Genomic DNA, 14,665 nt, shown 5'->3' on the forward strand with positions numbered 1-14,665 from the left:
AAATTTCTGCATCCACAAGGAATAAGACCAAATTTGCCAATTGTTTAAACACCACTATAATTTTATTTTGTAGTCCTTTTATGGTTACAAATTTCCAGTTCAGACAATCACTTATTCTTCTATGACTGTTTCTAGTCTCAGCCCTGCCATCCCCACTTCTGAGACTTTCCTGGTTGCCATCTTTTGAGAACTGTCTTTCAGTCTGTTCCTCATAGAGTGGGCCTGTGTTCTCCCACTTTGAAGGGCAGGGGATCTCCCCAGGTATAGGTTGCCTACATCACGTCATACCCTTATACTCACCTTCCTCCTTATCCCAGTCCTGAGGCTGTCCTTCAAGTAGCAATGTAAGAGAAACCTACACAAGACATTGAATATTCACTCACATGATTTATTACTTAACCCTGAGTCAAATAAGAATCAGTAGGAGAAGCAGCAGCCCAAAATGTGTCTTGAGCACCTAGGTTCAAGCTAATCCTTCTACACGGAAAGCTCTCCCTCCCAGATGGAGACACCCAGATCATTCAAGGCTCTGCGCCATTTATGGTTTCCTTTGTAGCTTGTGGATAGCCTCATAATGCTGTTTGCTCCTGGGGTCCTTTGGCAAAACAATTGGGAGTGGAGAATACACTGTTCTCAGACCCTTAACCTCATGGGAGCCGATTCCCACTATGTTCCTGGCTACTGTCACTCTTGTCCTTAAAATAATGTAAATCACCACATTGCTGCCTGTACCTTTTCGTTTTGCCTTTCTCATTTCCCCACAATATGACTTATCTATTTGGTTTCCCCTGAATTCTCTAATTTATCTTCTATTGCCACTACCTAATCTTTTTTTTTTTAAATTTTTTTTTCAACATTTTTATTTATTTTTGGGACAGAGAGAGACAGAGCATGAACGGGCGAGGGGCATAGAGAGAGGGAGACACAGAATCGGAAACAGGCTCCAGGCTCTGAGCCATCAGCCCAGAGCCCGACGCGGGGCTCGAACTCACGGACCGCGAGATCGTGACCTGGCTGAAGTCGGACGCTTAACCGACTGCGCCACCCAGGCGCCCCTACCCACTACCTAATCTTGACACCTGCCTGCTTTTCCTGTGCAATGACTTCCTCCTCCAATCACTTAATAGTGCCTAGAGTTGGAAAAAATATTGAAAATGTGACTCAATTTGCACAGCATCCAGTGCAAGTATTACCTTCCTTGAAGTGGACGTGTCTGTGGTGCATCTTTGGTCCCACTTTTTCATATCATACTCTCTCATCTTTGGATGAAAATAAACATCATATTTATTTATTCTCCTACATCAGGTCAATTTTCTACCTGTCCTCACTCATTTGGCAGCCAGTAAAATCAATCTCAATCATGAAACTTAACCCTAACCACTCCCCCCACCCCCACCTGGCCCCTGCTCCTTAGTTGCACAAGAATCTTAGAGGTCTCTTACAGCCCATGTGCCCAAGAAGAGTACTAGACTTGAGCCCACACTGGCCACCATACTTGTGCTTCCTGCCTGAACTAACTCAGTCCCTTAAAGGCAGGAGGCTGCAAAGTTTCTGAGCCAAGTCTGGGCACAGTGATCTTTACCGCGGTGCTCAGTGCAGGTTTCTTAGTGGTCAGTTGTGGTGGCCTTCTAGTGGCCCTGTCACCTCTTAAGAGCATCTGCATGAGAATGTAGCACAGGTGTCTGCTATGTGCCCCAATTCTTCCTCTAAGTCTCAGGAACATACTCAACTGGCAATTCTTTTCACTGATTAAATCCAATTCCTCTGAGGCTAGGTGTCTTGTGGGGCTTCTTTGGCTTCTGGTGGTTGGCAACTTCTGTTTTTGGCCCTGCCGTGTAAATGCCATTAAAGGGCTCAAATATTAGCACACACACCTGCCTTCCCGTTTCTTCTGGCAAAACAAAAATTAATATTTCAACAGATTATCTTCCAAGTGCTATGACACGCTTAATGTATGTTATCTTGTCAGTCCTCTCAATTTAGTGAGTTTGGTATTGCACCTGTTTTACAATGAGGAGAGAGACACTTGGGTTGCAGGAATTCAGTAGTGAAATCAGGAACTGAAAAAAGGTTTGTTTGAATCTATGGCTTATTTTTTTTCCCTCTACTACATAATATCCATCCTTGAACTTGTGTTGAACCAAAATGCTGAGGTCTTCTTTATCTGAACTGCTGGCCAGCAATTCAACCTTATGTCACTGCTATTCTCAATCTAGACACAGCAGTTCCTGTTATTCTTGTTCAAGTCGATCTTGTTGATTTTGGTTCTGATTCCAAAAGTCAGCGAGTTAGCTATGTCGTCCAGTCTTCTGGAATTTACTGATTTGATAAACATGATATTTACAGCTTTATCCACATTCAAAAAAATGTTGAACACAAATCCTATCTACACCCCTTTCTTGGGCTCATTCTGCTGCTCTGAGCTGTGACATGCCTCTGTAGGTCTGCTTTTTGTCAGTTAATCTATCTACATTTTCCTCCTTCCCATGAGACCTTGTATTATATGGAAGGTGGGAGTGGTTTGTATGCTGGTGGGAAACTCCATCAGGAGCCAAGGTGGTGTAATTCCTGGGTGGAGTGAGGGGCAAACTGTTTCATAGTTGCTTAGTGTAAGAAGTAGTCTTCAGGGGATTTGACCAAAGGGCCACAGTCAGCCCAGGTGGTGAGCATGGAAGGATTCCAACCTGGTGAGATTCCTGTAGGTGGGCAGAACACAGTGATGAGGGTATAGAAGTTGTCGGCATGTGGTGACACTGGTGATGGGCTGGTGATCAGGGACAAGTGGTCAGGCAGGCACTGAGGGTCTGTATGCAGGGCTAAAGGAGAGGGGGAGCCAGTGCAAGCAATGAAGAACCCCAGTTCAGGTGAGGGTTTCCAGAATTAGCAAATAAAAATACAAGGGGCTTAGTTAAATTTGAATTTCAGATAAAGTTCCCTTTTCTTTTTTTAGTATAAGTTTGTCCTATGTGGTACATACTTACACTAAAAATGTATTCATTGTTTATAGAAAATTCAAATTTAATTGGGCATCTTATAGTTAAATCCAGGTAGAACTGAAAAATGGTGTGGAGTTAAGTGCCTCCCTCTTTAAACCAGGATAATACTGGACATGTAATGGGATTCTTGTAAGACTTAAAATGAAATGCCCAGCACAGGAGAAAGGCACAATAAATAAAAATTCCCTTTCTTCTTCCATACAACCTTCTTTCCCATCTTACAGCATTAAACTTTTTGTTTAGACAGTTGTAATCAATAAAATGTCACATAAGCCCCCAGAATGAATGAATGTCTGTGAGGATGTTTCTGAATGAGATTAACTTTTGAGTTAGTAGACTGAGTAAAGCAGATATCCCCCACCCCTAGTGGGCTCAGGCATCATCTAATCCTCTGAAGGACTGACTAGAATAAAAAACCGAGTAAGAAAGAATTATCTCTATATTTGACTGCCTTTGAGCTGGGGCATTAGTCTTCTCCTGCAATTGACTCAGACTAGCACTGGAATTTATACCATTCATTGCCTTTCCTGGTTCTCAGGTCCTCAGACTCACACAAGATCTACACCACTGGCTCTCTTGGGACTCCAGCTTGCTTACTGCAGACCTTGGATTTCTCAGTCTCCATAATTGTGGGAGTCAATTTCTTATAGTAAAATATACCACACAGGGGCACCTGGGTGGCTCAGTCGGTTAAACGACTAACTTTAGCTCAGGTCATGATCTCGCAGTTCATGAGTTTGAGACCCACGTGGGCTCTGTGCTGACAGCTCGGAGCCTGGAGCCTGGAGCCTGCTTTGGATTCGGTGTCTCTGTCTGTCTCTGTCTGTCTCTGCTCTTCTCCTCCTGTGCTCTGTCTCTCTCTCTCTCTCTCAAAAATAAACACTTAAAAAATTTTTTAAAAAATACACCACACACACACACACAGATTTTCCTCAGCTTATGATAGGGCTATGTCCCAATAAACCCATCATAAGTTGAAAATATCGTAAGTCAAAAATGCATTTAATACACCTAACCTATAGAACAGCACAGCTTAGCCTAGCCTACCTTAAACATCCTCAGAACACTCACATTAGCCCACAGTTGGTCAAAACCATCCAAAACAAAGCCTATTTTAGTTTATTTTAGTTAATTAATTTATTTATTTTGAGAGAGAGAAAGTGAGAACAAGCAGTGGAGGGGCAGAGAGAGAGGGACAGAGAGAATCTCAAGCAGGTTCCACTTTGTCAGCACAGAGCCAGTTGTGGGGCTCAATCTCATGAAGTGTGAGACTATGACCTGAGCTGAGATCAAGAGTGAGACGGTTAGCAGACTGAGCCACCCAGGTGCCCCCACAAGGCCCCATTTTGTAATAAAGTTTTAAATATATCATGCAATGTATTGAATTCTGTATTGAAAGTGAAAAACAGAATGGTTGTATGGGTACAGAATAAGTGTATTAGTTGTTTACCCTTGTGATTATATGGCTGACTAGGAGTTGTTGGCTTGCATCCAGGATCATCCTGCATACTGCTGGCCTGGGGAAAAAGCCCAAATTCAAAATTTGAATATAGTTTCTACTGAATGCGTATGGCTTTTGACCATTGTAATGCTGAAAAATCTTAAATTGAACCATCTGTCATAAAAATATATCAATATATCTGAATTGATATATCTCCTATTGGTTCTTTTTCTCAACATTTATTTATTTTTGGGACAGAGAGAGACAGAGCATGAATGGGGGAGGGGCAGAGAGAGAGAGAGAGACACAGAATTGGAAACAGGCTCCAGGCTCTGAGCCATCAGCCCAGAGCCTGACACGGGGCTCGAACTCACAGACCGCGAGATCATGACCTGGCTGAAGTCGGACGCTTAACCGACTACGCCACCCAGGCGCCCCTTGGTTCTTTTTCTCTAGACTAATATAGGGACAAATGGAGGGAGCAGAGAACCAGGAGTCAGGGAGGGGGGAGGGACTAGTATGGGTAATTGGCATCCTGGAAGCTGGGAGATAAAGAATTTTCATTAAAAAAGCCAAAACAAACAAAAAACATAACAAGGTCCACAGTAAATGGTTAATGTCATTGTCTTTCTGAGGATAAAAGAAGGTCCTAAAGAAAAGTTTCTGACTAGTTTCTAAAAGGGTAATACTTGTGAAATTGATTTAATGGATATATGCTTGCTATAAATTTCTTTCTTTCTTTAGATGCTTAAATGCTTCATAATGTTTTATTTCATTTTGATCAGATTTTCCCACACTTATTTGGCTGTGCAATCATTTTTTCCCTACAAAGTATTTTTTAATAATGTAAGGAACATTTATAGAAAGAATTGGTTTATATGTCCCTGGGATCCAATGCTTGTATGCTGGACTATAACCACCATGGCTCAGACCTAAATGGAACTTATTAATTAATCCAAAATAGTATTCTGACTTGTAATGGCATTTGGGAAACACAGTAGAATTGTTTTTAGAATACCATCTTCTAGAGATCATATATCTTTTTTGACAATAAGTTTAAATTAGGGGAACAAAGAAGAAAAATACAGAGTGAAAAACTTCAATATTAATTTAGTATTTTTCTCTTAAGATCTATATACATGAAAAGAATTTTTAGAATATCTACCATTTATGCATCATAAATACTGCATTAAAAAAATAACTTTGTGGGGCACCTGGGTGGCTCAGTTGGTTAGCAGCTAACTCTTGATTTTGATCTCACAGTTTGTGCATTTGAGTCCCCGTGTCAGGCTCTGTGCTAACAGCATGGAGCCTGCATAGGATTCTCTCTCTCTCTCTCTCTCTCTCTCTCTCTCTCTCTCTCTCTTTCTGCCCCTTCCTTCCTTTCCCTCTTTCTCTCTCTCAAAATAAATAAACTTTAGAACCGCCCCCCCCCCAAAAAACCCTTTTATAAAATGTCCTACTTTGGGTAAGCAGAACAAGATAGTTGCTAAGAATAGTTCAGGTGTTGTATTATTATTTAAAAATTGTAAAGAGTAAGTTAAACAGAACATGCAATTTAGCCATGGAAGCAGATTGTTTGATTGTTAAGTGTTTTACTCTTGGGAGTTCTATTTCTAATGGGATGTGGTTAAATTTTCCTCTAAGTATTTAGAAGTGAACGTGTTGTTATATTTTTTTGACATTAGATGTTGTGCAAAAAGGAATGGTTAGTTTAAACAAGGAACAAGAAACTTGACCTTGTACTGGTCAAAGTTTCAGTTTTATTTTGGGTGAAGTGAATGACTTCATTGTACAACTGAGGTTTACTTTTGAACAAATTTTGTCTTCAAACAGATGGGTGTTTGCAGAATTTTGACATGAGTATCTCTTAGGAGAATTTGTCAGCAAAATTAAGAAAATCATCATTACATACTGTCAAGTAGTTTATGATTGGAAAATGTCCAATAATTATGCGCCTTTGGGAAAATGTTCAAAATACAGTTTATATGGTGAAGATTGAATTTTATGCTGAAAGGTGTTTTACCAATAAATAAATTCATTCTATTCTTGGCCGGATGGCAGTTAGGCAGCAACAATCTGCTATTCTAGAATGGTGTGAGTTATAGAAATTGTGTAGGGAAATGAATCCTGTATATAGAAAACCAGAGTATGAATTCCAGCTCTGGATAACTGTGTGTTATGGACTCAATGTTTGTACCCCTACCAAATTAATATGTTGAAGCACGGGGGCACCTGCTTGGCTCAGTCAGTTAAGCATCCAACTCTTGATCTCTGCTCAGGTTTGATCTCGTGGTTTGTGAGTTCGAGCCCCATGTCCGGCTCTGCGCTGGCAGCGAGGGGCCTACTTGGGATTCTGTCTCTCTCCCTCTCTGCCCCTCCCCCACACATGTGCACTTTCTTGCTCTCAAAATAAATAAACTTAAAAATTTTTTTAAAAAATATGTTGACGCATTAGCTCTCAATGAGATAGTTTTAGGAATTGGGGCCTTGGGGAGGTAATTAGGTTTAGATGAAGTCATGAGGGTTGGGTCCCCATAGTGGAATTACTGCCCTTGGAAGAAGAGGAAGAGACACCAGAGCTTCCTGTTATCAGCCATGTGAGGACATAGAAAGAAGGCAGCTGTGGAGAGCCAGGAAGAGAGCCCTTACTAAGAACCTGTCAGTACCTTGATCTTGGACTTCCTTGTCTTCAGAACTGTAACAAATAAATATCTGTTGTTTAAGTCACCCAGTCTATGGTATTTCATTGTAGCAGCCCAAGCTGACTGAGACTGTGTAATCTACGGCATGTAATTTAATCTCTCTGATCTTCCTGATTTGTATAATGCAGATAGAGTTGATACAAGCTATAATGTTTGTGAATAGGCCTACCAATACTAAACATGACTAAAGCAGTACCAAACCAATACTAAACCCTCCCACTGGTATACAATCAATGCTGGAATGGACCCAAGAGGCTTACTCTGACATTTAAAAACACTTATGTCCAAAATGCCTACAGTGACCTAAATTACTAGTGAATGTTTACATACATTTGCATTCTAACAGAACTCTACTTTTTTTTTTTAGCGTTTATTTATTTTTGAGAGAGACAGAGAGCGAGTGGGGGAAGGACAGAGAGGGGGAGAGACAGAATCCCAAGAAGGCTCTGCACTGCCAGCGTGGAGCCCGATGCAGGGCTCAAACTCACAAACCAAGAGTTCATGACCTGAGCCAATATCAAGAGCTGGACATTTGATCGACTGAGGCACCCAGGTACCCCCAGAACTCTACTTTTAATCTCTGGGAATTGTGAAAACTGGCCCTTTTGATGCAAATGCAGTGTTGCCAAAAAGATCTTTTGGGGGTTTTCATTTTTTGTCCCTAAATGTGTCTCTATTTGTTCAGATGAAATGAGTGTTTTAGGACACAGGGTGCCCTCAGGACAGGGATGACAGGAAGTGAGTAAGGTTAAGAGTTTGGCTTGCCCCAAGGATTCTTGCAGGTGCCATAGATCTAGCTGAATAAGAATCTGAAAGCCACCAAGCTGGGCCCACCACAGGCATTCTGGGGATGGGTGTGGTCCACAGCAGGGTTGGCAAACTATGGCCTGAGGGGAGGCTGTTTTTGTATTGACCTTGAACTAAGAATAGTTTTTTACATTTTCAAATATAAAATGTAACAAAAAAACCCACAAAAAACCCAAAACAAAAAAAAAACAACAAAAAAACCCACCATTAACTTTTGGTGAACAGTTGCTCAAAGAGTTTATAACCTTGCCCCGAGATCCACAAAGTCTAAAATATTTACTGTTTGGTTCTTTTCAGAAAAAGTTTGCTGACTCTTAGTCTAGAGGGTCACCATAGGTTACTACAGGTTAGTGGGTAACACCCAGGAAGTCAAAGTATTGGTGAAAGCATCCTGGAGCCCAAAGTGTTTTCACCCTACTCTGATGATCTATTGGGCAGTGACTGGCAGGATGTTGGCTACTTACTTAAGTCAATCCCTCCCCTCTTTCTTGCAAACAGAACCTTGTTTGGTTCAAGAATTCAATCTCCATGAGCTTCGAGGGAGGGTTTTCCCACTCTTGGCCTCATCTATCTATCCAGTTGTATACATTGAAACCCACAATTTCCTACTGATATCCCAGTTCCAATGTAACATTACAAAATTATAGTTTTCTTCCTTTCCCTACTTGTAACATCCTTGTCCTAGAGTGAGAACCTAGCTCCCAGTTTGCTAATATTTTTACTTATTTGATATATTTATCTCCTCCCTGTATATACTAACCTCCCATTAGCATGGCCTCCTTTCCCATGCAAATAACCCCCTTAAGCGCTTTTAATTTTTGACATTCCACACAGGCCCCCCCCCCCCTTATCTCATGAGCAGATGAGCTTCTTATACTACCAAATTCAACCTCCGCTGCCTTGTGTGACCACTTGCTTTATCTCCCCTGGGGTCACCACTCATTGACTAGACCACTTTCCCATGCACTTGGGTTCCAACCCCAGTGCCAAACTGGTCTTCTCACATTCTCCTCTTGGGGTTCCCACATTCCACGTCATGCCCCTTCTGCCCTGCCCAGCCCAAACCCCTCTCTCCTGCCTCACTTGGATGCCTGCCTCTTTCAATGGAGTATGGATGGACATCAGCACTGGAGAGCCCTCCTAAGTGGAATGCCTCCTCTAGGAGAGGCTATTACCCACGTTCCATGTAGATGCCTACTTTGTTAGCCCTACTTATGGCTTTAGAAAGAGGAAGGGATCAATGTTCTCCTACTCTTCCATCATTCTTTTTTGTTCCTAGCCAGAAGACCAGACCTACCTGAAGGTTGTGATATAGGCTTTGGCACACATTACGTTTAGTGGACCAAAACTGAACTTTTATTTTTTATTATATCTTATTTTCCACCAAGAAGGAAGGATCTTTTCCATTTCTCCAACTTTAAGGCATGGTCTCTCAGTTACACAACTCACTAACAGAGTCCTTGCAGAATGACGTGGCTAGTATGTGCGTAAAAGCATTTTGTAAACTAAGTGCTATCCAGTTGCTAAGAAGATATTGCTGCTATTTGATGGTGCACACTGTCAAATAATTATGTGATGTACAAACTGTGTCAAATTTAGAAGATTTATACTGTAACTTTTTTTCCTCCTGTGCCAAAAGTGTCTGGATTTATTTTTTGTTTGGTTTTCACTATTCTTACAGCAAGACTCCCACATGAAATGCATTACCATCCAGACAATCTAACAAATATGTACTATGTATTGGTCTTACTGGGGAACAGATTTAGTCCTCACAAAGTTCTCGTTTCTTTCTTTCTTTCTTTCTTTCTTTCTTTCTTTCTTTCTTTCTCTCTCTCTCTCTCTCTCTCTCTCTCTCTCTCTCTTTCTTTTTTCTTTCTTTCTTTCTTTCTTTCTTTCTTTCTTTCTTTCTTTCGAGAGCTGGCTGGCTTGTCTTAGAGGAAATGAATTACAAAATCTTGGAATTTTTGTGCTAGAAGGAAGTTCATCTCTTCCAACAGGCTTCTCCACCCCAAGTCTGTGTCCCCTCAGTAATACACCCTATGTTCTATCATAGTCTGTGAACTGGCACCCTTTCTAGTCAGTCCTCTCCATTTTAGCTCTCCCTTAATCCTTCCCCCTGCTCTTGCGTGGAACACATGTGCTGATACCAATCAATCTAACACCAGGGGCTTATAGAATATATTTAGTGCTCACAACAAACACTGTAAATTCTTTTCCTTTGGAACTTGCTTGTTTTGGAGAGCAGAGAATGACAAAATCTTAAAGTCATGGAGTCTTTGTGCAAGCCAGGGACTAGCCTAGAGGTCTTTGCTTACATAAAGCTGAAAACTGTTTGCTGTTGATTTCCTTCCAGGGATCCTAGTTCTATCATTTGAGGTCAAAATGAAAATGTGCTCTTGGTGCTTCAATGTGTGGTCAACATGTCATGGTCACCCCACCCCAAGAGCCATCCCTGGTCTCTTCCAAGGGGGTCAGCGATTCCCATATGAGTCAGGAGGAGTGAGAAGTGGGCAGGAAGTGTGAAAAGTCTCAGACTCCAGGATGACTCTTTTTTTTTTTCTTTCAATATATGAAGTTTATTGTCAAGTTGGTTTCCATACAACACCCAGTGCTCATCCCAAAAGGTGCCCTCCTCAACACCCACCACCCACCCTCCCCTCCCTCCCACCCCTCATCAACCTTCAGTTTGTTCTCAGTTTTTAAGAGTCTCTTATGCTTTGGCTCTCTTCCACTCTAACCTCTTTTTTTTTTTCCTTCCCCTCCCCCATGGGTTTCTGTTAAGTTTCTCAGGATCCACATAAGAGTGAAACCATATGGTATCTGTCTTTCTCTGTATGGCTTATTTCACTTAGCATCACACTCTCCAGTTCCATCCACGTTGCTACAAAGGGCCATATTTCATTCTTTCTCATTGCCATGTAGTACTCCATTGTGTATATAAACCACAATTTCTTTATCCATTCATCAGTTGATGGACATTTAGGCTCTTTCCATAATTTGGCTATTGTTGAGAGTGCTGCTATAAACATTGGGGTACAAGTGCTCCTATGCATCAGCACTCCTGTATCCCTTGGGTGAATTCCTAGCAGTGATATTGCTGGGTCATAGGGTAGGTCTATTTTTAATTTTTTGAGGAACCTCCACACTGTTTTAGGATGACTCTTCTTGTAGCTGCCTTTATATTCCTTAGCTGGGATCAGATACTATCAGGACCTGTTTCAGCCCCTTAGGGGCAGCAGCGGGTTCCTTGCATTTGTGAATTCTTTTTGTTTTGTTCTCTCCCTATTAGGGGTGAAAGTTCTTCTCTCCTTTTTTATCCTCTTTACTACATGCCTCCATTTCTCTTGTGATGTGGGCTTTCATTCCTCTTGCTCACTTCACTATTTGTTCCCAGTCTACTAGATGTTCTTTCTTCTCCTAAAGATCCAAATTCCCCCTGGCACAATGGCAACTGTGGAAACAGTGGAAACTGATACATATTGAATAGGGTGATTGAGTAGCCTCATACTTCATAATTATGTGCAGTTTCAGTGGTATACAGTTTTCTTAAAAGGTCCCCTTTTCTTTTGTATCACCTATTACCGTTTTTTTTTTTTTTTTTTTTTTTTTTTTTGGTTAGAATGTCTTGCATAGAATAACCATGTAATTATGTATGGAATTGAATTAGGAATCCACACGCACTTGCCCTGATGTTCTTCCCAGGTTTCCATGTTGGCGACAGCCCGCGCTCCCTGTGGAATTAGGTTCTAGTTTTTCCAAGTGCAAATACATATGAAGGTTTTTAAACTCTCAATATATATTATGTAACAATGACATGACTCCTTAGGAGAAAGTATAGGTGCATGGTAATTGCACTTAAATTCTTTGCAAAAGATTATTCCTCACTGAGATGTGGAACACCTGCCTTATAAATATTTCTGGGAAAAGTTCCATGGAATTAGTGAGTACGATTATCATAGAGTAGGTGCTCAAGAATGATTATTAAATGCACTTGTGAATAAATTAATGACTCCCTACATTTTGGAAAGGAATTATGTGGTCTTATTCAAATAGCTCCTTTCTTCTCTACAATATAAGAATGTAGGTATGCCTTTCAGATGAAAGTGCGTCTCCACTTATGCAAGGATTTGCAGATAGATGATGGGTACAATCCAATTAGGTGTAGACTTTCTTTTGATTATATATAATATACTGTTAAAATTCATAGCTGAAAATAATTTAATCACATGATGGGAAAAAATAAACCTTTTAAATGTCACGTTAAAGATTACACAGTGACAATACAATTAGGAGGCTAGTTTTGACTATCTGGCCACAAATCATAAAAGTAACACAAAATTTTCAGTATTGAATAGAACTTGAGAGACTACCTCAACAAAGAACTTCATTTTGCAGATGAAGAAACAGATTCCGAGGAGTTAGGTAACTGTACTGGGTTGACTAGCATCCCCTCAAAATTCATGTCCAACCAGAAACTCAGAATATAATCTTATTTGGAATTGGATGTAATTAGCTATGATGAGGTCACACTGGATTAGAATGGGTCCCAAATCTAATGACTGACATCTTCATAAGAGAAAGGAGAAGGAGGGGCACCAGGGTGGCTCAGTCGGTTAAGCATGCGACTTCGGCTCAGGTCATGATCTCACGGCCCGTGAGTTCGAGCCCCGTGTCGGGCTCTGTGCTGACAGCTCAGAGCCTGGAGCCTGTTTCAGATTCTGTGTCTCCCTCTCCCTCTGCCCCTCCCCTGTTCATGCTCTGTCTCTCTCTGTCTCAAAAATAAATAAACGTTAAAAAAATTTTTTTTTTAAAAAAGGAGAAAGGAGAAGGAGATTCAGAAACACAGATTCACATAAGAGGGAAGCCCACGTGATGACAGAGGCAAAGATTGGAGTGATGTAACTATAAGCCAAAGAATGCTGGTAACCACCAGAAGCTAGGGAGAGGCAAGGAAAGATCCTCCCCTTGAGACTCCAAAGGGAGCATGGCTCTGCTGACACTGATTTCACACTTCCAGCCTCCAGAACTATGACAGAATACATTTCTGTTTTTTTAAGCCACCCAGTTTGTGCTAATTTGTTACAGCAGCCTGAGGAAACTAAGACAGTAACCTTCCAAGGAGTGGTGGTGACTCAGGAATAAAGGCCCAGTGAATAAAGTCTCAGTCCACACTCTGAGCAGCTGTGCTCTTGTGTCCACTGCCTGCATCTTGGGGGTACTTAGAGTTGCTCCCTTTATTGACCGATGTATTCATGACTTCTATACAGTTTGCTGTCCTTCGGGCTTTACTTCCCATCCTCGTCCCTCTTTGAAGTTGTTCTTATACAACTCTTGCACAAGTCATCTGTTCTCACATCTCTTATACTCTCAGAAATTTGGTCCTATGCTTCTACTGCCATTCTGTGCTGCTACCTCTCTTTTCTAGGTTGCTTTTACCTCTGGGTATAGGCCCTGTCATGATGCTTCTTCTCTCTTAAAAAACAGTACAAGTGTAGTACATGTATAAAATTGTGTAAGTATAGTTTTCAGGCCATCGGATCTACCATAGTACCTTTCCAATGCTTCCTGACCATTTCAATAACTGACTTAATTGATGGCATATTTTTTCCTTTGTGGTACATACAGACAAAAGGTAAAGTTTTTGCTTTCTTGATAAAGTCCTTTGATGCACAAAGGTATTAAATTTTGATGAAATATAATTTATTTTTTCCTACATTGATCACACTTTTGGTGTGGTATCTTTAGAAAAAGTTTTTTTTAAGTTTATTTGTTTTGAGAGAGAGAAAACACGAGCAGGGGAGGGGCAGAGAGAGAGGGAGAGAGAGAATCCTAAGCAGGCTCCACACTGTCAGCACGGAGCTCCATGGGGGCTCAAACTCACAAACTGTGAGATGGAACTCTGAGCTGAAACCAAGTGTTGGATGCTTAACCGACTGAGTCACCCAGGCGCCCCAGTTTTTTGTGTCATATCTAAGAATCCTTTGCCAAACCCAAGGTTATAAAGATTTACCCCTATGTTTTCTTCTAAGAGTTTTATAGTTTTTAGCTCTTATATTGAGGTTGTAGATCCATTTTGAGTTTACTTAACATATGGTATGAGATAAGTATCTAAATTCATTGTTTTGTATTTGTATATCCACTTGTCCCAGCATCATTTGTTGAAGAGACTGTCCTTGCCCCATTGAATGATCTTGGCATCCTTGTCAAAAATCAATTGGCCATAGATGTATAGGTTTACTTCTGGATCCTCAATTTGATTACATTTGTCTTTGTGTCTATCCTTATTCCAGTACCATGCTATTTTGATTATTGTAGTTTTGTGGTAAGTTTTAAAATTGTGAAGTGTGGGTGCTCCGACGTTATTTTTCTTTTTGAAAACTGTTTAGCTATTTGGGGCCCTTAGCAATTCCATATGAATCTGAATATTGGTTTTTCCATTTCTGAAAAAAAGAACAATTGGCGTTTTCATAGGGTTGCACTGAATCTACAGATCACTTTGGGTTGTATGATATCTTAATATTCTTTAGTAAGCATTACATATTCCTTGGATATTTGATAGAATACTCTCATAAAATACTTTGGTATTTATTTGTTCATGGGCAGACTTCAAATTCTGATTTAATTCCATTTGTTGTTATATGTTATTTGTATTATGTCTTCTAGTCTATGAATATGGGATGTCTTTCTATTTAGTTAGGTCTTCTTTAATTTCTTTT

General features: G+C 40.7%; 2 protein-coding genes across 8 annotated transcripts in view; one reads left to right on the forward strand and one right to left on the reverse strand.

Moving 5' to 3' along the window:
* Positions 1 to 14,665, forward strand: part of FBXL13 (F-box and leucine rich repeat protein 13) — a 211,205-nt gene that overhangs the window by 64,439 nt on the left and 132,101 nt on the right. The window lies entirely within an intron of this gene.
* LRRC17 (leucine rich repeat containing 17) overlaps positions 1 to 14,665 on the reverse strand; it is a 116,853-nt gene that overhangs the window by 46,465 nt on the left and 55,723 nt on the right. The window lies entirely within an intron of this gene.

The sequence above is a fragment of the Felis catus genome, chromosome A2 (genome assembly GCF_018350175.1).
Source record: "Felis catus isolate Fca126 chromosome A2, F.catus_Fca126_mat1.0, whole genome shotgun sequence".
NCBI lineage: Eukaryota > Metazoa > Chordata > Mammalia > Carnivora > Felidae > Felis > Felis catus.